Source organism: Cryptomeria japonica, chromosome 2 (assembly GCF_030272615.1).
Source record: "Cryptomeria japonica chromosome 2, Sugi_1.0, whole genome shotgun sequence".
Taxonomy (NCBI): domain Eukaryota; kingdom Viridiplantae; phylum Streptophyta; class Pinopsida; order Cupressales; family Cupressaceae; genus Cryptomeria; species Cryptomeria japonica.
The window spans coordinates 571,211,978-571,236,593 of NC_081406.1; the positions used below are offsets into that span (position 1 = coordinate 571,211,978).

General features: G+C 38.0%; 1 protein-coding gene across 19 annotated transcripts in view; it reads right to left on the bottom strand.

Annotated features, from left to right (window-relative positions):
• The window catches only part of LOC131043555 (protein ENHANCED DISEASE RESISTANCE 2), a 138,214-nt gene that overhangs the window by 30,916 nt on the left and 82,682 nt on the right, over window positions 1-24,616 (bottom strand). For 5 of the 19 annotated variants that reach the window (XR_009105547.2, XR_009105553.2, XR_009105541.2 and 2 more), the window contains one exon: window positions 24,465-24,524. The exons of 2 other annotated variants lie outside the window; for them this stretch is intronic. The gene's annotated coding sequence lies outside the window, so the exon portion shown is untranslated. Of the gene's footprint in view, window positions 1-21,461; window positions 21,542-22,689; window positions 23,615-24,072; window positions 24,287-24,464; window positions 24,528-24,616 lie in introns of those variants that run through there. 12 more of the 19 variants (XR_009105545.2, XR_009105543.2, XR_009105552.2 and 9 more) reach the window with 9 other exon arrangements.

Genomic DNA, 24,616 nt, shown 5'->3' on the forward strand with positions numbered 1-24,616 from the left:
TGAGTTTCTACAAATCGTATTCCAACACAGTGATACTACCAGGGAATACTCAGGAATTTCATTACACAGCGACATCTACACCTCCGAATGAGAATGATGATCAGTCGGGATCCCCTACTGTCCTTTTGGAAGTTAGATTGAGAAATGAGGTATATGATTGGACCAAGAATAATCCTGATGATAATGATGATGTTATCTCGACGTTGAGAGGACTTGATCGAGAAATATGTCTCAATGATGGTATGGAGATGGCCGCTATTCCTGAATGGCTGATGAAAAGTATGGACAAAAGTAAACCAATCATAGAGGTACAGCCTATGGACGACATTGATGACTACCTAGCTAGGAGTGCTAAGGAGAAAAAGCCCAAGAGAGCGGAGATTTTGTCGCACATAGCTAGAGAAGAGATAGGAATGCGGATTGCGCAGATTGATGTTCCTATTGTAGGCGTGACAGCAAACATTGCTACTCCTATGGATTTCCCTATCACTTTAGTTGCCCTTGGTCGTACATCCAAAAAGCAACAATTCCAAGAGGTTGGTGAAAACCTCAAGGCAATTGATGCAAGGTTAGACAAAGAGATTGCGGATAAAGAAAGGTAGAAAGAAGAGAATATCAAACTTAGAGAGTATATTGCAAGGATAAGGCATGAAGATCCCACCCTTATTTCTCCTATTGCAGTTGACCATGGAATGCATTCACACTATGAGGCAGTGATAGGTACACCCTCAGAGGTGGAAAAGTGGATTGAGAATACAAGAAAGCAGGCACATGATTTTCTTACTCATTTTGTCCATGCATATGATAGGACAACAAGGCTCGCATTCAGAATCCAATATTTGGAGGGAGTTTGGGAAGAATTCCGGCCTATTCAAGACAAGACTATTCCACGCCTCCAAGCTTTGAAGAAGATTCCTAATTCCACCTTGGTCAGCGAGAACATTGTGCACAGTGGAGACAGATACGATTTTCATGGCTAGTATTGTTTATTAGCCATGAAGAAATCAACTTATGAGAACACCCATTCGAGTTGTATGGAGATGGAGTGATTGATTCAAGACATTCAAATGAAGATCCTTGCCTCGATTGAAGAATTATTGGGTGTTGATTTTAGTGATGCTAGTGGTTTACACTTAGGCGAATTAAGAGACAAGATGAAATTTATGTATTTTTGCCAGTTGGACTCTTTGAAGAAGAGTTGGATAGACGACTTGGTCTCTTTGTTGACTCATGTTCATAGTTCGGAGAAGCTCATGCCAGAATGGGAGAACACTTTGGATGCTTGCTCGGATTCACTGGACATAATTGATTTACAGCAGGATACCTTGCCTAGCATTTCCATGGAGGAGTTAGATTCAATACTGGCTAGATTCTTCGAGTATGTTAGGAGAGAGAGATGCAGGGAGGAATCTTCTAGAAGATTCCCTATTTGATGACTAGGTATCTTTTCATTGGGCCATATGTTGGTGGCACCATTTTTTATGTAAACCCTAATTAGGGCAATTCTAGGGTTTTGCTGGCATGATCTTAGTTGTTGATCTTGGATCAATCTTGGCCATCCATTTTGTAAGAGACTCTATATATGCCTCCTTGTCTCTCATTTGTAAGGGAGAGTTTTTGTAGAATTGTTGGCATATGTTGCAGCTATTTGAATCATAATCATTGTTCAATTGTTGGTGATTTTGCTCTGCAAGTGTTGTACTTGCATTCATTGTTCTCAATTCCTCCAAGTTAGATTAGAATTTTAGTTTAGAATTTATTTTCATGTATGTTAGATTGACTGGAAGATTTGTTGAATTCATTTGTGTGGAATCCTTAATCCATACCACTAGCCTCTTGCCGCTGTTAAGTGCACCTTGTGTGGTCAACTGGAATTTTACGTAAGCTTAACTTCAACTATCACGCGTCCCTTGACAAGTATCAACTTGGAAGGTGTCAACGTTTGATGGTGATAGCCTGAAAATCTTTAAGTATACCTTAGACAATTGCACTAAGCTTGTGTCAATACTTGATTGTGAGACCTTGCCTGGTTTGATTCCACTGGATCCATTCATCATTTCCTACATTCCTAGGCTTAGAATAGATTTCCTGAACCCTATTCCTTTTCCCCATTTTTTAGTAAGAAGTAAATCCAGAGCCATATTGATAAATCTTAAGTTGTCAGCACACCTATTCTGCATCATTCATGACAATCCAAACATTTGCATAAGTCCCCAAGTGAACACAGCAATTCACGTCGACCATTGAGTTACCCACTCGTCAAAACCTGACATGTAGAAACCTTGGAATCATTTTAGTTGATCTCATTCTTAGCATCTGACGTGATTTTGTTCAAGAGAGGATATTTTATTCTGAAATGTTACGTGCATAAAAAATACATCAACACTACTCATTAATGATATGAAGGTAAATAAAATATCTCCTTGGTAAGTGTCAATCAAGCCAAAAGTATTAATCCAAATGGGGAGTTTGGTTTACTCATTTTGAGAGATGCTAGTGGAAAGTTTGTTTTACTTCCTTTAAGACATAAACAAGAGAACAAGGTCCTTGAATATAAGGTTGCTTCTAAAAAAAGAATCAATAACAACTGTTTGGTCAAGGGTGGAGAAAACCATATATGTGAGAGATGCTATCTTCATGAAAAGAATTAATAAATACTACTTGGTCAAAGATGGAGATAACCATATCATCAATGCAAATGAAGGTATATAAAAGATATCTTGTGTAAATGCCAATCAAGGCAAAAAATTGAATAATGCTAGTGGGAATTATGCTTCAATTTTTGTGAGAGATAAATGAGATAATGAGGCTTTTAATTATAAGACCTCTTCTAGCATGTCTACTGACAAGGCACCAAAGGAAATCAAAAAGTTGTTCTAGAATTTCAGGGAACCGTCCAAGAGCCCAAAGGCATGCCACTCAAAAGGGCCATCCAATTGCTAACAAATTAAAAAAAAATGGTTTCTATGGGCCATCGCTCATGGAAGAAAATGAGATTCAGGAACAATTTTAAGCTCTGCTAGAACAAGGTGTTATCTATCCTTGCACGTCTCTATTAGGTTCTATTGGTATAGTGCTTAATAAAGATGATTTCTGATCATGTTGGTTATAGAATCTTGAATAAATAGACATCAAGATCAGGTAATCTCATTGATTGATGAGTTGTTAGCTTAGCTTCAATGCACCAAGTACTTCACACATAGATGGAATACTCACAGAGTACTTAGCAAGTTTTGAAAAATTCGGGAGTTTTTTTGCTCTACGAGTATTTACATCATTAACTCACAGAGTTTTTGGTAAGCTTTTCACAAAAACTCGGTGAGTCTTTGGCAAAAACTTGGCTGCATAAAAAAAGGCCCAAACATGTCAAGAAATTATCTATTTTTTTTCTTTTTTCAAGTTAGTCTCACATTCTTCATCAGAACATATACATGAAAGATAACATTTAAGTTTTCCTTTCTTAAACTTTAAGTTATATTTCATGTATATATTGGCAGGATGTTTGGGAGTGGTTTCAAATCTGTAGGAGTTAGAATGCGAATTCTAGGTTTTAGAAGATCTTTTAAATTTTCATATAGTCAAATTTCAATAATCAGTAAGCTCCTATCAACATTCTCTTGCTCTCTCTATCTCACTCACTTTATTTGCCCCAAATACTAGACCTATCTATCTTCCTATCACTCTTCCTCTATCCCCTCTCTCTACGACTCTCTATCTTACTCTCTCCTCTCTCTCCCAAGATCTAGACCTATCTCTCTACCTCTCTCTCTCACCCTCAAACCCCCATGAGGGATGCTACCCTCAACCTCATTTTAACAAGGTGAAGGAGCCACATCAGACTCCTAGGACTAGACCCTCTAGTTCTATATCTCCCCTAGTTTTCAATAGAGCTAGGAAGAGGAAGATGTAAAATGTTTTGATGTAGCATTTACTTTTAGTTTTACAAAAAACAATTTGCTATTTCATTTTGTTTCAGTCTATCAGCCATCAGCATTCCACAAGAGGATGTCATTTTGTACCCAATTTGCATTTAAATGAATCAAATATATCTAGACTCAACTTGTCTCTTTTGTGATAACTCAGTTTTGGACTGTATTTGTGTCTGTACTGATTCACCCCCCCCTCTTAGTACCGGTTTGGTACTAGTGGTTCATCATTGAGTTATTAGGATGAGTGGATCATTGATTCAGGATGCATTTCTAATTAAATTTAAGCAAATTTCTAAGTTGCTGAGTTTTTTCTTTGGGCCTTGGCAAGTTTTTGTTTTTGGCAAGTAGTTCGACTATGACTTCACGAAGCTAGATTTTAAATCTAGGAATCACCAAGAAACATTAAAGGAGGATGTATGAAACAAAAAGGCAAGATTTGTATGGAAGGATTGTGGTTGTGAGATTTATGACTGAAATACTGATAACTTTCAAAGAAACTTGTACGATGGTATATTTGGACAACATATAGGAATTCATCAAAACACATGATAAGCATCTAATTCATTTGGGACAACTTTATTTGCAAGATTTTTACAAGCTATTGCTCAATGAGATGTTTGAAATTACTGCACATTGCACAACAATTACCAATATACTTGGGGCATGCGGTTGGAGAAGAGCTTAGAATTGATCAAGAAAGAGTTGAGGCTATTGTCAAATTGTCCATACCTTCAATATGATTCAAACAAGGAGCTTAGGAAGGTTTGTACAATGCAATTAGCATTCAAGGTGAAATGGATGCAAAGGGAATCGCTCTATCACAAAGAGGTAAGTATGCTATCATCTAAAACTTTTCCATGGGATAGTTAAAATATTGCACATATGATAAAGAATTCTATGCATTTGTTAGTAAATAATAAAAGCACAACCTAACAGGGAAGAAGCCATTGTTTGCACGGATTACCAGTCACTTGAATTTTTGCAAGGGCAAAACAAACTGCAGCAAGCATGGCACTACGAAGGGATGGGTTTCTTGTAACAATCTAATTTGGTTAACAAATGTAAAGGAGGTATCACTAAAAAGTTGGAGCATATGTTGTCTAGACCAACTTTGGTTTTAGCTCTGGGAACACTAACTTAAATCATTTGTCCATGAAGCCTGTGGTGAGGGCTACAAATATGTAATGCTGATTTTCACTTGATATCACCTCTTACATGGAGCAAAGATAAAAGATTTTGAAAGCAGAGAACACCATCATTCCAAGATGGTCTTCTATATAAGTTGGGAAAGCATTGTATCTAAAAAGATGTAAGAATTCAGTTAATGAGAGAGGTTCATACCAGTGAAGCATTAATCAGGGCATTGAATCCCGATTCTGATTAAGTCGGCCCTACTCCCAAATTTTTCCATGTAATCGTGCCAAAAATTGTTGAACGACTTATTTGTCGATTAAATCGCATATAGTCACGTTATAAATCACGATTGAAATCTGGAATAAATCGCGAAATTTTTTTCTCGCGAACTGAAAAAAAAACCCTAAAAAGGACACCCAAAACCTAAGACACCATTGGGTAGATCTCGACTAGTTGCAGAATGGGAGACTCAAGAATAGCAGAATCGCAGCACTAGCGAGAATAGATGTGCTTGTCTCTTCTTTATCACCTGTCGTGTGCGACCGCAAATCTAATAATTTCCTTTGGGTTGGATACTTTCTGGATGCTAATGACTGGAGGAAGGGTCTGATCAAAGGAACCAATACCGGGCCTATCATTTACCCGATTCAAATAGGCCATTGGGGCATGTAGCGGGTCAGTTCCATTGTGATTGTTGTCCCTCTCCACGACCCCTGGATATCGTCGTTTTGACATGTATTAAAAAGAGAGAACGATCAGATGGGTCCGGCTTGAAAGCTAAAAACCCCTAAAGATTCTAGAGATGGTCGAGCCCTCAAGTCATATTATGATTTTGCAATAAAGTTTTTTTTAATTGAATTAATTCTCTTTTCATTTTTGCAATACATTTTTCAATTAGAAATTCAATGGATGAGATTTTAAATTGTAAAATGTCAAAAGTTGGGGGCAATATTTTTACTTGTTTGTAACAATTACATGAAATTGTTGAGTTTGTATAGTTCTATTATTAATCCTTTTTACTAGGCTATAATTTAATTATATATTTTTTATGTTTTATAAGATTAGACAAATAATAAATTAAAAGTGGTATTTTTAAAACAAAAATAAAAATATTATTTATTTTAAATATTATTATTTTTTATATTTCAAATTTATTTGCATAAATATTAATTCATAAAATTAATTTAAATTTATTTGCAGAAATATTAATTCATAAAATTAATTAAAAAATAGATTGCCAAAGTGACTTCATTCTCATTCTCTTCTGAATACTCCCTCTGAACCTCGGGAACGGGATCCTTTTCTAGGTCTGAAGATGGAGCATAAGTTTCCGACTCAATAGAGTATCTAGCCCTTTTGAAGGCTATGTCTTCTTCAAATATTACATCTTTACTAAGTTCAATATTACCATGTCCAGGTACAAATACCCTATAGGCTTTAGAAGTTTCACTATACCCAACAAAGATCCCTTTTCTTCCAGAAGGTTCTAGTTTTGTTCTTTTCTCTTTAGGTATATGAATATAAACAAGGCATCCGAATATCCTAAAGTGAGTGATATCTAGCTTTATTCCAATGAAAACTTCTTCAGGTGTTTTGTCTTCAATGTGGGAGTGAGGACATCTATTTTGTATGTATACAGCAGTGTTGGAGGCTTCTTCCCAAAGATGAGTTTCTAAATTTTGATCAAGGAGCATGGCTTTAGTTGCTTCTACAATAGTTCTATTCTTTCTCTCAGCAACCCCATTTTGTTGGGGGTTGTAAGGAACAGTGAACTCCCTCTTAATCCCAGCTTCTTTACAGAATTCCCTAAATATGTTTGAGGTATATTCCCTCCCATTATCAGTTCTTAGGGTTTTTATTTTCTTTCCTGAAGAGTTTTCAGAGAGAGATTTGAATTCCTTAAATCTCTTGAAGATCTCTTCAGATTCTTTACATTTAAGAAAGTAGATCCAGGTCTTCATGGAGAAGTTATCAATGAATATTACATAATATAGAAACCCTCCTAATGAAGGTACGGACATGGGCCCACATAGGTCTGAGTGAACTAGTTCTAAGACATTGCTTGTTTTACTAGAACTATTCTGAAGGAACTCTTAGTATTCTTGCCTAGGGCACACCCCTTACATGTACCTGAATGGTATTGTTTTAACTTAGGTAAACTGGTGACTAACTTTTCCATTGAATATAGAGCATGAAAGTTTAAATGTCCTAATCTTCTATGCCAAATTTCATTAGAATCTGCAATCTCATGAAGTAGAGCTAGGTTAGGTTCAGTACATACCTCTTACAAATAGCCTTTCCTATGCCCTATGGTTATAGCCTTCTTGATAGAAGAATTCTTTGGCCATGCCAACACTTTGCTATTCATGAAGGTTACGCTATACCCATCATCTTCAAGTGTAGAAACAGAGACTAGGTTCCTTTTGATGCCTGGAACGAAAAGAACTCCGGTGAGTTGGAGAGACATACCTGACTTCAACTTTATGGTGCAGGTACCAATGCCTTTCACTGGATGTGTAGAGTCGTCACCAATAGTTACCTCTTCATCAATCTCTTCTAACATGGAATACAATAGTTCTCTATACCTTGTAATGTGTCTTGAAGACCCACTGTCTATGATCCAGGTGATAGATTTGTTGGATACTTGGTTGGAGAGAGCAGTGTAGAATACATGTTTCTCGGAATCGTGCTCTTCCTTATTCTTTTTCACTTTTGCAAATGTAGCTTGTTGTTTAATTCTATCTGGACATCTTGCTACATAGTGCCCATATTGATCACATCTAAAGCATTGAATATGGGAAACATCTTTCTTAGATGAACCTTTCTCACGGTGGTTCTTCCTCTTCTTGAAGTGTTTCTTCTTGCTTTTCTTGTGGGAGTTCACATTTAGGACATGGAGATCTTCATCTATGTTCTTTTGTTTGATGCCTTTCTTGTTTAGTCTTGACTCTTCTTGAAGACAATATGATCTTAGCCGGTCAAAGTTAGGATATTTAGCCCTTGCACTAATGCCTTGAACGAATGTTTCCCATGTATTAGGCAAACCATCTAGAGCAATAAGTGTTATCTTTTTGCTTTGGATCTCATATCCAAGTGTTGCCAATTCATCCTTTAGTGCTGATATTCTCATAAAATATGCATTGATTAATTCTCCTTTATTCATACTTATATGATTAATTTCCCTCTTTAGAGCCAAGGTTCTACTTGCATTGTTTATTTCGAATGTGCTTTCGAGTGATTTGAACATATGGTAGGCAGTCTCATGTTTTGTCAGGATTGGCATAATACGATTTCTAACTCCATCGACTATGATCTTCATAGCCTTTTCATTCCCTTCAATCCATGCCTATTTGTCGGGGTCATTCTCTAGTTCTTTGGATTCATCTTTTATAAAAGATTCAACTTTATTTTCTCTTAGGATCAATTTTATTCTGAATTTCCATGCTGAGAAATTATCTACCTCTTCAAGTCTATCCTCAAATCTGATAGCATCGGCCATGGAGAAATGTGATGTTTATAACCTTTGATTTGAACTTCTCAAATTTGAATGCCTCAAGTTCTTCCTACCCTGGCTCTGATACCATGTAAATGATATTCAAATTTATGTTCAAAATCTAAAGATTATAGATTTTGTCTATCTTTTATTTTCCAAGAAGACTTTCTTTCTATATTTAGATGAAGATATATTCAATATTTTTTTTTTGAAAAAAAAGGGGGTAAAAACTTTTTTGAAAATCAGACACATGAATTACAAAGAGACCCAAGGCCCCAAGGCCCTATAAAAGAACCACAAGCCCAACCCAAAATCAGCCAATCTCATACCCATCCAAGTCCTCAGCCAGAATCTTCTGCAGGTCTTGACAATAATCCGAGGACAGATGATCCCACCCTTCAATTTTCCAGTCACTACCATGTTCTGAGGCCCACTTGGCCAAACAATCTGCTGCTCTATTCCACTCACGAGGAATATGGATGAAAGACACCTGCTCCATAGCCAAGCTAATATGAAGAATCTGACGAACAATCTCTGCCAAATGCCAATGCACCCCACTCACCTTCTGCTCTGTCAACAAGTTCACCACAATTTGTGAGTCTAATTCACAGATAACCTTTTTGCAACCCAACTCCCAAGCACACTCCAAGGCATAGAGAATAGCAAAGCCCTCCATAAAATTATTAGAATGCCACCCTTTATGAACCGAAAATAAGAGGACCACCTCCCCCATACAATTCCTACCATCACCACCAATCCCAGCAGGGCCTGGGTTACCCCTAGAGGAGCCATCGGTATTAATTTTGATAATCTCATCCTGAGGAGGTATCCATCTTCCAATCCTTTGAACCTTCTTCAAAGAACGTCTACCTCTCCTGACACAAGCTGAGGCAGGGAACAATTCTTGTAGCCCCAACCTGCTCACAATATCCGCCTCGTCTTTATTCAAAGGAAAATGCACCTCACATTTAGCTTCCACCGTCTCCCTGATCATAACTATGATTCTATTCCACACCTGTTGAACCATCAGTCTGACCTCACGAAAGATCCTCCTGTTCCTCTCGAGCCAAATCTGCCACAAAATGAAGATGGGCCCAATGTACTAGACAGTCTGGAGGAAGGAGAAGATAGGAGGTTTGCCCAAGCTGCTCCAAAACTCCACCAGTGAATCCACGTGAACACAAGGATGCTTCCACACCCCCCACCAATAGTGCCATACAAGCATAGAGAAGGGGCATCTGAAAAACAGGTGTGAGGAATCTTCCTTCCCATTACCGCACAAGGCACAAATGGAATGCCCCAAAAATCCTCGCTTCCGGATATTGTCCCAGGTTAGGCATCTGTTCAAGGCCAAAGTCCAGGCGAAGCAATTACACTTTGGCCAAGAAAGATTAAAGTCCAGGCGAAGCAATTACACTTTGGCCAAGAAAGATTATTCCACACCTGTTTCCACCAAGACACCTCTCTTCCCTCAAGTCTCTGGTTCAACAATACCCGATATCAACTGGCTAACAATAAAGACACCCTTAGGATTCAGGAGCCAAGCAAGTCCATCCCTACCCTTGAGAGAACTACAGTGTCTATTCGCCAGAATGCCATACAACTCCGCACACTCTTCCTCCATCCCAGCAATCGGCCACTCATTAGGGGCCTTCCACCGCTCCATCTCTAGCCGCCCACACCTATACACAGCCTTGAAGTCACTCACCCTAGACCACCCCGCCTCCAAAAACCTCTGGCAGAGAGTCCCAAGGTTGGGAAACTGATCCAAGATGGGGGCGTAACCATCCCAAGAGTCGTTCCAGAATAGGACCTCTTCCCCCCCTCTTGCAAATCCAAAAGAGACCTTCCTTAACAAGGGAGGCCCCCTTCTTAAGAGTACTCCAAATCGTTGAACCTTTACCCTCAAGCGGATATCTTGGAATTTCCTCCATCGGGATCTTGTGCATATATTTGTACGCCAAAATCCTAGCCCAGCCACGATCCTGCTCAACAAACCACCTCCAGTATAGTTTAGCCACCAAAGCCTCCCCAAATAAGATAGACTGCCTTAAACCAAGCCCCCCCTAACTGCTTCGGGCTACACACCAACTCCCAATTGACAAGACTCCATTTGGAGGAGGAGAGGCTACCTGCCCATAAGAATTGCCTAGCCAAAGAGTCCAATCCCTTCAAGAACCACTTAGGAGCCACTTGAAGCATACAACGATAAGTCGGATGAGCCTGAACCACCGACTAAATCAGCTGAACCCTCCCAGCAAAGGATAACCATCTATTAGTCCAGTGATCAACCTTCGAGCGAAATTTATCCAAGATGCCCTGCAAGGAGTCCTTAGGAGGGTTACCAGGAGAAATAGGAATACCCAAATAAGTCAAGGGCAAAGAGCCAACTTGGAATCTCAGAATAAGAGAAATCCTCCTTTGAATAGGACCTAGAGTGTTGAAAAAGAGGATAGAAGATTTATCCTCATTAATCATTTGGCCCGAGGCTGCAAGATAAACATCCAAAACCTTTCTCAGATTAGTGGCCTCTCTGATCCGAGCAAGACCCATCAGGGCCATGTCATCAACAAACTGCAAGTGAGACTGCGGTTGCAAGTCATTACCCCAGCTCCATCCCTGAATAAATCCTCGACCCACATTATGTTTAATCAACCTCCCCAGGCCCTCAGCCAGAAGAATGAATAGGTATGGAGATAGGGGGTCCCCCTGGCGAAGACCCCTAAACGCACCAAACAGCTCAGTATGATCGCCATTGATTAGCACCGAGAAAGATGTAGACGTCACACAGCTCATTACCCATTGGATCCATTCGTCAGCAAAGCCAAACGGCCTAAGAATCTTCTGATGGAAGGACCAATGAACTGTATCGTAAGCCTTGGCCATATCCAACTTAATGAACATAGCTTTTTCCTTGGAAATTGCCATAGAGTGAATAGTCTCTGTAGCTATGACCACCCCGTCCAAGGTTTGGCGCCCTTCCACAAACCCACTCTGCTCCTCAAAGATAACATCCCCCAGACACTTTTTCAACCTATCTACTATCAGCTTAGAGATAATCTTGTAAATCACATTGCAGAGAGAGATGGGTCGGAATTGGCCTAACCGGTCAGCCCCATCACACTTGGGGATGAGTGCGATGAAAGTTGCATTCAACGCCCGAAGCATCTGCTTATTCCTCTGGGACTCCTGAACTACTTCCCATAAGTCCAATTTGATAATATCCCAGAACTCTTGAAAGAATTCAACCGGGAACCCATCCGGACCAGGGGCCTTTCCCTTTCTCATGTGAAAAACAATCCTCTCAAGTTCCTCCAACGAAATGGGACCCATAAGCTGCTCATTCATCTCCCTAGTAACTAGAGAAGGGATGCAATCAAGAACTTGATTCTCCTCCACTGTTTCCCCCTTAGACTCCTCCCTGAAGAGGGCCCGGAAATAAAGTAAAGACTCCCTAGAAATCTCCTGTAATGATAAAAGTTGCTCACCTCTATCATTAACCAGAACCGGAATGGCATTTCCATGTCTTCTAGCTTTCACCGAGTTGAAAAGAAAGCAGTGTTCTTATCACCCTCTTGAAGCCAATCAATACGAGCTCTCTGTTTCCAGTATATTTCCTCCCTAAGCTCCCATTCCTCTAGAGCCCTGACAGTTCCACTTTTTAAGCTGAAACTTAACAAATTGCAATTGCTTGGCAAAAGTATACATAGCAGTGTCGAAGGCCGGCCTCCCTTGTCTCCACCAATCTGCAACAAGAGTCTGCAAAGCAAGAATCCCGAAGCCACATAAGTTGGAATTTGAAAGAAGGAGAGCGAGCGACCCGAGCAGAAGAAGAAACCAACTTGATGGGTCAGTGATTGGATCCTCTCCAATCTAGAATCTCCGAGCTAGTAGACCACTCCCCACCAATCCAAAAACTAGAAACCAGAAAACGATCCAACCTTTCCACAATCCAATACTCCCCTATCCTCCTATTGTTCCAGGTGAACAGACCATTACCAAGCTTAATGTCAACAAGATGCAACAAAGCTATATTATCTCGAAAAAGTAAAGACGAAGGTTCTAACCGCATAACCCCCCCTTTTCTCACTCAACTCAAGGATGGCATTGAAATCGCCCGCCATAATCCAAGGATGCAAAGGGGCCAGCCTCCGCATACCAGAGATATGGGCCCATAAATTTTGCTTACCCTGAAGATCAGTGGGGGCATAGATGTTAGTAGCCAAGATATATATTCCCCAGTCTCAAGACTAGAGACAACCCCGGATAACGAAGATCTAGAAGCCACCCACCAGTCAAGACGAATCGTTAGAGGGTTCCAAAGACAGGGCACCCCTCCTGAGGAGCCCACAGCACCAATACACTGACACTGGCTTCTCCCCCAAATCTTTGGCACCAAATCCATCATACTTTCCACAGAAAGTTGTCTCCTGCAAAAAAAGGATATCAAGAGCATGGCTCCTTAGCAACTCCCGAACAGCTTTTTGTCTAGGGCCACTATTCAAGCCACTCACATTCCATGATAAAACAACCATTTAGGGGGATTGGAAAAGTGCGAATCCAGAGTCTTTACTGACCCTGACCCAACCAAATTCTCCCCCATCAATTTGGTCTTCTGTAAGTCCTTTTTTCTTCCAGCCTTAGAACTCTTCTCCGATGATCCTTTCTTAATGTCCTTCTGGTGGAGACCCAAGTGTACACCCATCTTGTTACTTTTGGCCCCAGCAGGTTCCATTTTTTGAGCAGAAGGAGAAACCTCCCCCCCAACCAACTCCACTACAGCACTAGGTATGGATCCCAACTGGGCTACACCTGGCTGATCCATCTCCATTTGCTGGCTCCCCACAATTTGTAAAGCATGGGTTGAGTCCCAAATTACACTATCATCTGCCAACCCTGGAGCACCCTGATTCAAAGGAGTCAGCCCAGGGTTTACCTCCTGCTGGCTGAGGTCGTCCAGAGCTTCAAATCTGTTGAAAGTATCCTCCACCTGTCTCACCTGTAAGGGCCTCTTTTGTCCCCGATTCCTGTTCTTTGTCTTAACTAGGACAATACCATCAATACCCACCGCTACCCACCGCTTCCCCAATCATGGTGGCTTTTCTTTTATCAACCCCATATGTGTTACGGGTCGGCTGTTGAGACTGTTGCACCATTGGTTTATACCTAGGGCACTTGCGCTGCAAGTGACCATACTCATGACATAGGCGACACCGAAAAGGTAAAGTCTCATAATCCAGTTGCTGAACCCAAGAATAAGAACCCGCACACATATCAATAGCATCTAGCAAAGGCTTACTAAGATCAATCTCAACACAGATGCAAGCGAAGGTCATTACCCTTCTCCCCAGGGCTTGCGAGGATGCACCAGCCGGCCTCCCAAGCACTGAAGCGAGCATCCGAAGCACATCCTCTCGACAACATTCCACCGGAAGTCGCGGTAAGCGGACCCACACTGGGACCCTATTTGGGAATTCCTCCAAAGGGTTGAACCCTACATGCCAAGGTTTGATAAACAATCCCACTTGGTTGTAAAAATACGGTCCTCCTTCAAAAACCCTACTTCGATCCTCCATGCAATTGAAGGTAACCATGAAATAGTTGTTTGCTAGTAACATGATCTCCATCTCCCCTTCCGGAGCCCAGGTTCTCTAAGCCCAATTTTCCAAAAACTGCAGAGAGACTCTCATCCCCAAAAATTTGCAATATAACAAATGTTTGGAAAAGTAATCAACATCTTCCGCTATCATCTCCAAAGGAATACTCACCCTAGGTTTCTCGCTACACTTCTCCAGGCAGCCATTAATCTTCGAAATCCGCGAACCCCCGACGTTTCCAGCCCCGGACTCTGAGGCAAAAAGGTTATTATCATAGGTCTTTAAATTATGGGATGGGGATTTCAAACCCCCCACAACCCGAAGCTCCATATCGTGAGGCGCCTTTGAGGCCTCACCACCAGATCTATGCATCTCACCGCTCAGAGAGCCCACCCTTCGAAGGGAGCTGGCCAAAGACTTTGAATCCTGCATGCAGCAAACACCCTCACCCCACCGCAAAGCTTGAGCCTCCCCCAACCCTACCCCACGCACAGACTGCAGATCCGCAGGGGCCCCGAGCCACTGCCACCCGCAGCACCTGCCTCCCCCCACAACCACCACACCACCTTCCCCCGCAGCCCCGACGCCAACACTTCCCACAGCAGCACCCCTATCCGCGGCGTCCACCCACACGCCGCCGCACCAGCCAACAGGACCGCCTACGAGCTAGGGCTGCAATGCCCTAGCCCGCGCTCGGCTCCCATCGCACGCAGCGCCGCCATCATTATCCTCAAATAAGAAATCAGAACACCACCATATTTAATATTTTATTGCTGGTTACTGATCGTAATTTCCTTTTTATTGCAGATCGCTGTATAGAACATTAATTGATTTCGATGTCTTTCTACAGCACTCGAATGGCATATATATATGTAAATAACCTTTGATCAAGGCATGCCTTGACCGGGCATGTCTCTTGACATGTCCGATCAAGACATGTCTTGATCATATGAAGTAGATGTCGTTTCATAACAAATAATAACAAACTTTGTTTATACCCGATACCAATCGGTGTCATTTCAGATGCTAATGATTATTGATTAACCTGATAACAATCGGTTTATTATAAGTGCAAATTGATAACCAAAATCGGTGATAGTTATCATACACGATAACTATGATATGCAATATTAATACGATCTGATCTGAATAATATGAACACGATCATGGCATAAGTAATATGATCATAACACGATCAATGGCAAGTTTGTATATGCTGTTTAAGTATCAATATATGCAAATCGGTACTTGAAATCATGAAATATATATGAAGATGATTATAACAAGTTTATTCAATCAAATTGATTGATCAACATAAAGTCTGCCATTTGTTTTGTAATTTCATCGATAAGGTAGATGAATGAATGAGAGACAAATGAAGTCTCTAATTCAATCATTTATCTGACTGACGCTACTTAGTTTCAACGAATCCTTTTTACTAGACTATAATTTGATTATATTATTTTTTATGTTTTATAAGATTTGATAGATAATAAATTAAAAGTGGTATTTTTAAAACAAAAATAAAAAAATATTATTTATTTTTAATATTATTATTTTTTATATTTCAAATTTATTTGCAGAAATATTAATTCATAAAATTAATTAAAAAATAGATTGCCAAAGTGACTCATATTATTGTTGGCGGTGTATCAATGTTTGACTATTTGATGACGTATAATGTGTCCCTGAATGATTTAATCTATTTTGACAACTATCACCATCTAATTATTATTTATATTGTGGTATGTTTTGCGCAATGTAATCAGCAATATGAATATAAACAAAGAAAATCTATTTTCTACAATTCATGTACTGAAGTCTCTATTTTATTTGCTTACAATATTTCAATGCTATGGAAATGCCCTTAAATATAAAAAAAAGGTAATTTTTGATTGTTTTTCTTCAATTTTTTACGTTTTTTGTAAATCCAAATTTTTCCCGATTTTTTTCCGATTTTTTCAAAAAATCTTATACTTTTGGTTTGCCGATTAATTCCCCAAATGATTAACGCTCCTTTGGTTCATACATCAAATTTTAATGGTTACTTCATGTAGCAGAGAGTTTGGGCGAATTTACAAATATGTATATATTTTGGCCATAAATGCAAGATGTTATTGCTACATTCATAAGGGGATGTGTTTTCAACTTTTTGTGTCGACCAAATATGCTACACAATGGAAAGTTGAGGTGGTCTATGCCACTTCAGATTCCTTTTAGACTAGAAAGCATTTACATTGATTTTGTGGAATGTTTGCCAATGTAAAAGAAATTACCAGTGTTCAATGAGGATGCATTCATGAGGTTAAGGTGTCATTCCCAACATCCCCAAAACTTGGTGGAGAGGTCCCCTTTTATCAGGACCGGACAACCTGCTCCATTTGGCACATAACTTTATCTAAATAACTTCTTGGGAAAAAAAAGTTTAAAACCTAAGTTACTGGTTTGAGTATGGGTATTGGAACCCAGTACAACTGTACGGAATTTGTTTCCCTTGGGTATGGGTACGAGAATATATATATATCAAAACTATTAATTTTAAGAACAATGATACTCATAGTTGTAGAAAATCAACAGATATTTGTGAAAATTGTAGATGTTTATCATGCCACCAGCATAACATTAACCCGGTACAACGGTACGGAATTTTTTTCCCTTGGGTATGGGTACGAGAATATATAAATATATATATGTTCAAAACTATAAATTATAAGAACAATGATGCTCATAGTTGTAGAAAAGCAACAGATATTTGTGAAAATTGTAGATGTTTATCTTGCCAGCAGCATAACATTTATGCAGTACAACGATATGGAATTTATTCCCTTGGCTATGGGTACAAGAATATATAAATATATATTTGTTCAAAACTATAAATTATAAGAACAATGATGCTTATAGTTGTAGAAAATCAACAGATATTAGTGAAAATTCTAGATGTTTATCATGCCACCAGTATAACATTTACACCTAGAAAGGGTTCAAACTCTTCAAAATCAATCTGTAGGCATGCACCTCCTATAGCCTCTCTCTTTTCACCAAGGGATCTCAAACAAATATATATCAGCAAAAAAGATTCCTGAGTAGGACAATCTTAATGCTTAGCATTTCAATCTACTAAAAGAAAACCACAAGATTTGGTATCCACATTATTAAAATAACTGATGCTATCAAGACAAAAGTCCAGAAAAAACAGAAAGGAAAAGAGAAAGGAGAGAGAATTTATCTGAAGCGAGATAAACATCTACAATTTTCACAAATATTCGCATAGAGTCTTGTTGGGTATGCCCAAGGTACTACCCGAGCACCTGGGTTCCCTGCGGGTCCTTCATTGAGGGACCTACAAGGAAGCCAATTGCCCAAGGATGAACCCAAACCATACCAATACCAAGACCATACCAGTATGTGTACCCAGGCTAAAATCGGTACCTAATAACATAGCTTAAAACCCTTATAAAAGTGAAAGAGAGAGGATTGGCATTGCAAATTCAACACAATATATTTACTTTAAAAATTTCAGCTGCTTTTAGTTTTTTAATTATATTTTGAATATCATCACCAAAATCGAGGAAAATATTATTCTCCCAAAACCTATCTCCATGTCCCCCTTTATCCAAAATTTGTTTATCATTGTGGACCAATTTAGCAAATGTTTATACAATAGTGGCAAATATCTTTAAAAACACACGAATAACTGCAGCTCAATCTAGTCAGCAATTCAATTTAGAAACGATCACCATTGTTTTTGTGACCTTGGTCATGAATCTTGATGCTCAATATCACAATTTTTTAGAAAATCATACTTTAATTTGCACACCCTCTTTTCTCTTCTAAAACTAACCGTTTTTTGTTCTATCTCTACTTTTACAATGCAGATTTTGATTTTTCGGGAGCAGATTCAGAGTTGATTTAAATTTGAACATATAACCCTAGGAACTAAACCCTCAAGGCTTTAAACATTAAACCTAACTATTAGGCCAAGGGTTTTTCTATTAAGATTCTACCATATAAAATTGAATGTATAACATTAAACTTAAACCCAAAAGCTAAACCCTAACCTAAAATTATATTTAGCTAAGGACTAGGGTTGGGATTTAATAACTTAAAATTTCTACTAATTTTAACAGCTAACTCTTAACTAATTTTTGTTTAGGGTTATCATTAATCAAAGTTACCAATTAACTTAACCACCCACACTTACTGTAATCATCTCCCACACCAAAAACAAGTTCACGTATCAAAGACCCACAAGGGGAGGTCTCCAAACATTAGGAGACTTCAAATGACGTTTCTTTGCATATCCATAGTCTCCTAGAAGCATCCCTTAAAATTTGGGAAGTTTCAACACTAGATTTTCCAAAACTGCTGATACGTGGCTTACAAAAGCTAAAAGAACTAAAGAAATACAATAATAAACTTGTAATTTTCTAATTTTTGCATAAAAATTTACAGAACCCTAACCCAATTTTTTTCAAAAACCTAGCCCTAAACCTAATCGATTCCTAAAAATCACAATTCTTTGAAAGAATCAATATCTTTGGTTTGCCAATTTATTCCCAAGAACAATTTTTGCTACTATGCTTGAAGAAAATGTTTGTGTCAACCAAGAGGGTCGAGTCTAAGACTAAGGCCACATATTTTTTGATTTTTTGGTGGTTGGTGCAAATTTTAGAGTCTTTGGTTAAAGTTTTAAAAATAGTTGATGGGAAAAAATCCCCCATGTTCTATTTCGATGAGGTCATCATTAGGGTCAAGAAGGCTATTTTAGCACCAAGATGAACCCATGCCAATATGACAGATCATTGATGAGAGCTTGGACATCTCAAACAAAGGGAAGATACACATGTTTCATGTGTCATGCTTCAACAATAAGGTAGGTGTGTGTAGTGCTGCAAATGGAGCTGCATATATGAATGCAAACAACAACCATGTGTCAAAGCCTATAAATAAAAGTTCGTTCAAAGATGTAAAGATGTAAAAGAATAGAGTAATATCACATTTGAGGTGAAATGAACGGGTCTATAAGAGGAGGAGCAATAGTGAAGAACAAGATCATTAGAAAGCATCCAAACCTACCAAAATTACACACAAATGGAAGCATAAAACATAAAGCGGCTAGATGAGTAAGGAAAAAGCCCCCTATTTTTTGTTCATGGTTTTTTGTCAGGTACTATTATGAGGTATGTTTGTTAAAGCTATGTATTGTGATGTAGAGAGGTCTTGGGTTAAAAAGTAGAGTTCTTACTAGCTTTTGGGAAAAACCTATATAACGAAGAGGGCATATTGTGCACATAATCCCAAAATAGCATTGAGAATCTGTTATGGCATATATTTTCCTAAAGCCCATGGCCCATGTACTAGTTTAATTGAGTTTAACAACTATGTGATGTTTAGAATAGTTAAGTATTATGCCAATATAATTAAGATTTCCTTCCCACTCAAATATAAATTGATTATGCCAATATAAAGCATCTTTTTTCATCTAATACAAAGAGACATTAGTAGGCCTCTTATATGTCTTCAGCCATATTTGCAGACATAGAACCATCTTGGGCATACAGGTGCCCTATTTTTATTTTTATATTTTCAGTCAGTTTATATTTTGGCAGAATGTTCTTGTTTTTCTTGGAAATCAGGAAGATATTCATTAAAAATTAGTAATTCCGTACCAAAGACTAGAAAATACACACATCAACAAACATATGACAAAAAGATTGACTAAGGAAAGCCTGTGTTGATTGGCATTGTACACTGCAATGAGTACAAAAATTGTAGGGTTTTTAAGCACATCTGTGTGCTGACAGAGAGAACCCTGAGTGGATGATCCTGGTGGACAAAAAAATTGAACATGTTGAAATTATGCAGAAAATATAAAAAAACTACAGTTAAAATATACTTCGGTAGTTTGTTAAAATTACTGTTACTTGAAGAAGAGAATTGAAAACCAGATATCAAACCCAAGAATTAATAGTACCATAATGTTGATTGATAGCTATGCTACCTAGGTATGTGTACCAGGCCAAAATTGGGCCATCCCAGATCACAAACGTCCGGGGGACACGGGGAAGCGTCGGAAATGTCCACTATAATCCCTAAAACTGCATAAAAAAATTGGAAACGTTTCCAATACACGAGCAAAAAAGGTTGAAATGGCTGAGGATGGCTAGCCGCCCCTTACAACACAGGCAACTTTAAGTTGCTTTACGAAAAAAAACTCAAAAATAATAAAAAAATAAAGGGATGGGGGTGCCCACAAGAGCCTCCACACCCCTTTGCAAAATCCCTAAACCTAAAAACAACAATAAAACATTCAAAACAAAAACAAAAAACTTCATTTGTGTCAATACGCAAATTGTAAACAGCTGAAGGAAGAAGAGCACAGCTGGACGTGACAACCTCTCACAGTGGCAACGACTCACAGTCTGATTTTGATGCAATGTTAGGAGAGGCTGATTGGGGACAGCTGCATATTAGTATTTCTAGATATTTCACATTTGTCATTTTTTTAGTTGAAACTTGCAGCCTTTGAGCATTTTGATGTAATTTATATATAATATGTCATGTTTTGTCACCAAAAGCAATTAAATTTTGTTAATACTTCATTTATTTGTCGCTTTCTATGAAATAAAAATATCAAATCAACTCCAATATTATGTGTTAAGGTTCTATGATGTGCATGTTGATTACCTTATCAATGCTATCTCCCTCCCATCCACATCCACAAAAGCTTCCCCCCATCCGCGCTCTACCCCATCCCAAAACGCGGGGTAACATAGGTTGATAGTGCTTCTAGATTAAACTACTTAGAAGTTTTTAGCATAACATTTATGATCACACTCTATCATCCATCAGTAATATCAGGTATTCTTTAGGTAGATTCCAGAATTTACACCTTATATCCTGTAATCTACCTAAAGAATCTCCTCATCCTGATGATGGACCATGGAGTGTAATCTGAATTGTTATGCTAAGAACATCTACACGTTTGAATCCATAAACACTATCAATCACAAATATTGACTGTGGAATCACTATGTCTCTTACTAACGAATGTTGCAATTAAGTGAAAAAATTTACACTAACTTGGAGACAAAAACATGAAGTCAATTGAATAAACTAAAATTAAAGAAACTAGAGTACCACCTACATTTTGGTGAGGCATAGATCAAACTTCTGGGAGTCTAAACGTGCAACAGAACCAGATAGAAGTCAAACCATTTCTTTTTCACTTTGTCATAATAAAGATGCATGGATTGAATACTATGAAGATTTTATTAGGAAACTAGGGTGGAAAGAAGCACGTCATACCAGAAATGATGAAATGTCAAGTTCAAGCAATCTTCAGATCGTACATGAAAGAGACCTAGGAACCTGACATGGAAGGTGTGCTGCATTTAAGCAACAGGTATGAACATGAAATGTTATTAGATAGATTACTATCTGATTTGCATTTGGATGATTATAAATTAATATCCACTTCTTACCAAATTGAAATAGAACCAACACAATGTTCCTAAAAATGCAAAAGAGAGTCTCTTAAAAAGGAACATAAAGGTAATCCAACTTATTTCAGATATTGACATTGAAAAAAAAAGATGATTTTTTAAGGACAAAAGTTAAAATATGAATAGCCATCTCACAAAATCCAATTTTGGCATCGAAGAAGAGCATAATGTTTTAATGAAAAAATGTCTTTGCTTAAACTTGTAAGGACTTGTCCATTTCTCCAAAATAAGAATGCATCATATCACAGTGTTATGAAGCAAATAAGGCCATGCAAATTGAACACTACATATCACAAATGGGCATAACTGTATAAGCTATGATTCATGAAATCAATAATCTTCACACACTGGGTATCACCAGTTGTAATTACAAATTTACAACTGATAACGGCACCAACAGATCAAGAGTATGTTGAGATTATAGAGCTTCAAATGTCCTCACAGCAGAGGATCGTTTCCCCATCGCTCTGCTGACTTTTGTAATTAAGAATTCAGTACCAAAAAAAAATTAATAGATTCTTAAATTACATTTAAATCAGCATTGCAAACAAGGAAAAATAAAAACTCTTCTTGCAATGGAAAGTAACATATATGCTAATCATCGAATATCATTTGGATTATGTAATTTTTAGGTAATGTTTCAAAGGACAATTGCATTTGTCTTTTCAGAAACCTCTACCAAGGAACTCCAGGAATTCTCGAACTACTGATAAGCACAGGAGCTTTATGGCCAAAATTGAAGTTCATTAGAATAATGTATTAGGATGTTGATGCAGTCATGGATGGAGGGTCTAATGAAAGATAGTCCAATCATGCAGCCTAACCCCTAGATCTAGGTAACAATGCCTGGATCTAATCAAATGGAGGAACAATTCCAAGTACATAGCACAGTGAATAGAGAAAATGACATATTTATTTGATCTAGAATAAGTAGGCTGAGCTGCTAGGTAACGAAAGACTGTCCAATCATGCAGCCTAACCCCTAGCTCTAGTCAAATGGAGGAACAATTCAAAGTACATAGCACAGTGAATAGAGAAAATGATGTATTTATTTCATCTAGAATAAGTACACTGAGCTTCTAGGTATTACAATCACCTTGAAGCCTTACCACAGAAAAAACAAGGTATTACAATCCAACTCAATGCACTCCACTACGAACTATTTACCAGTCTACATATTGATTACAGAACAATTTTCAATGTGAGCAATACCACAAAAATTCAACTCTTCACTTACACCATAAGCAATGCACAGTCAGATCCTCACTGATACACCCCCTGACTTCCAATCTCAACTACTTGGATTCACCCTTGGAATGGGCCTTCTGCCCAAATCTTCAATTCTACTTCAAATTCTCTATCCAAGCTCTATCCTTTTGCCTCCCACCTCACTGACAGCTCAAATGAGCCTTAAACCTTTGGTTTGCATAGGTAATTATCAAAACAAACCATTAAGGGAAGAAACTCAATTAAATCAATGTCGTGAAACAGTTATCTTCTACAACCCTTTTTCATCAATTCCTAAGCATCAGAAAGCATTCTACTCTTATGCCAAGAATTGCATCTTCACTAAGTATCATCATGTCCCCATATCAGCAAGTGTGCACACCTGCACCTTGGGAATCCAAATAACGCCAGTACCTCTTTCTTCACTTCAAGTCATGAGATGAGTCTGTATTCTCCAAGTACAGTAAGATAGCCACAATTTGAATAATTGAACTTTGTGCCACCTCAAATCATGAAATATGAACACATAAAGCTCAAAGGTGCAACTACACAGCTTCCATATGATGAAATACTCTTCATGCATTGCCACACAAGCACAAGAATGTCAATTAGGCATTCTTCTTTGATGGAGCAAGCAAAACTCAGCCAATTACCATGTACCATCACGCATATTCCCAAGCTTGATGTAGACTACGGTCAAAACTGCAAAGCCAAACTTTAACAAAAACCCTGAAAAGAATACAAACAAAACTTATATTTTTTGCATGAAGAAAAATTACAAAACCCCTAAGACTCTCCTAAATCAAATGTCAACTAGTTTGACTCGACAAACATGAAAAATTATAAGTATGCCCCACATAAGTTGCTAGAAAATGTATAGAAAGAACAGATCTCTTCTTGTATTTTGATTGTACCTAACAAGAAAAATTGCTGTTTGATGTGACGAATAAGATACTATATTCATGTTAAAAAAAGAACTCTTCATGGATTGAAGATTTTGTAATAACATTGGAGTTAAATTTAAAAATATTCAGACAATCTATATGACATGATGGGAACCATTTCTTGGCAATCTAATTCAATTATTTAAATGCAATATAAGTATAGAGCAACTGGTCATTTGTAGATTATATTTTTATATTCTGATATGTGCCCTTCATAATACTTTTAAATATCTTTTTGAGGTTATTTCTTCAAATATAAATTATAAGTGCCACCGATTATTGGAACGTTAGTAGATGCTATCAAATAAATCCACAATAATATATATATATATATACTATATTTTTGCTGCAAATCATCGTTAAATATTTACTATATTAGATCATTGCTTCACATGCTTACACTTGAATCCAGTCTATAGTGATTGCAATTTAAAAAAGCATGAAATGTCATCAATACCTGATAACATTAAACAAAACAAATGAGATACAAGAAGAATAATTATACAATTTATAACAAAATATTTTAAAAAGGTCCAACTAGCCATGTATTCGAAATGAAAACAGAAGAATGAACCCTGAGGACTGGCCCAAAATGAAATTCATGGACACAAAAAAAGGAATGCAAAGACCCTTACCTATTTAGTTGGCAAATGTTCAGGAAGCCCCAACACAAAAGGTCAACATCCAACAATGAACTGCTTTAATCAAAAATAGAAAATGAAGATCAATTGTTTTTAAAAACACTGTTAAAATCACAGAATTATATTCCAATTTTTATTTTTTAATG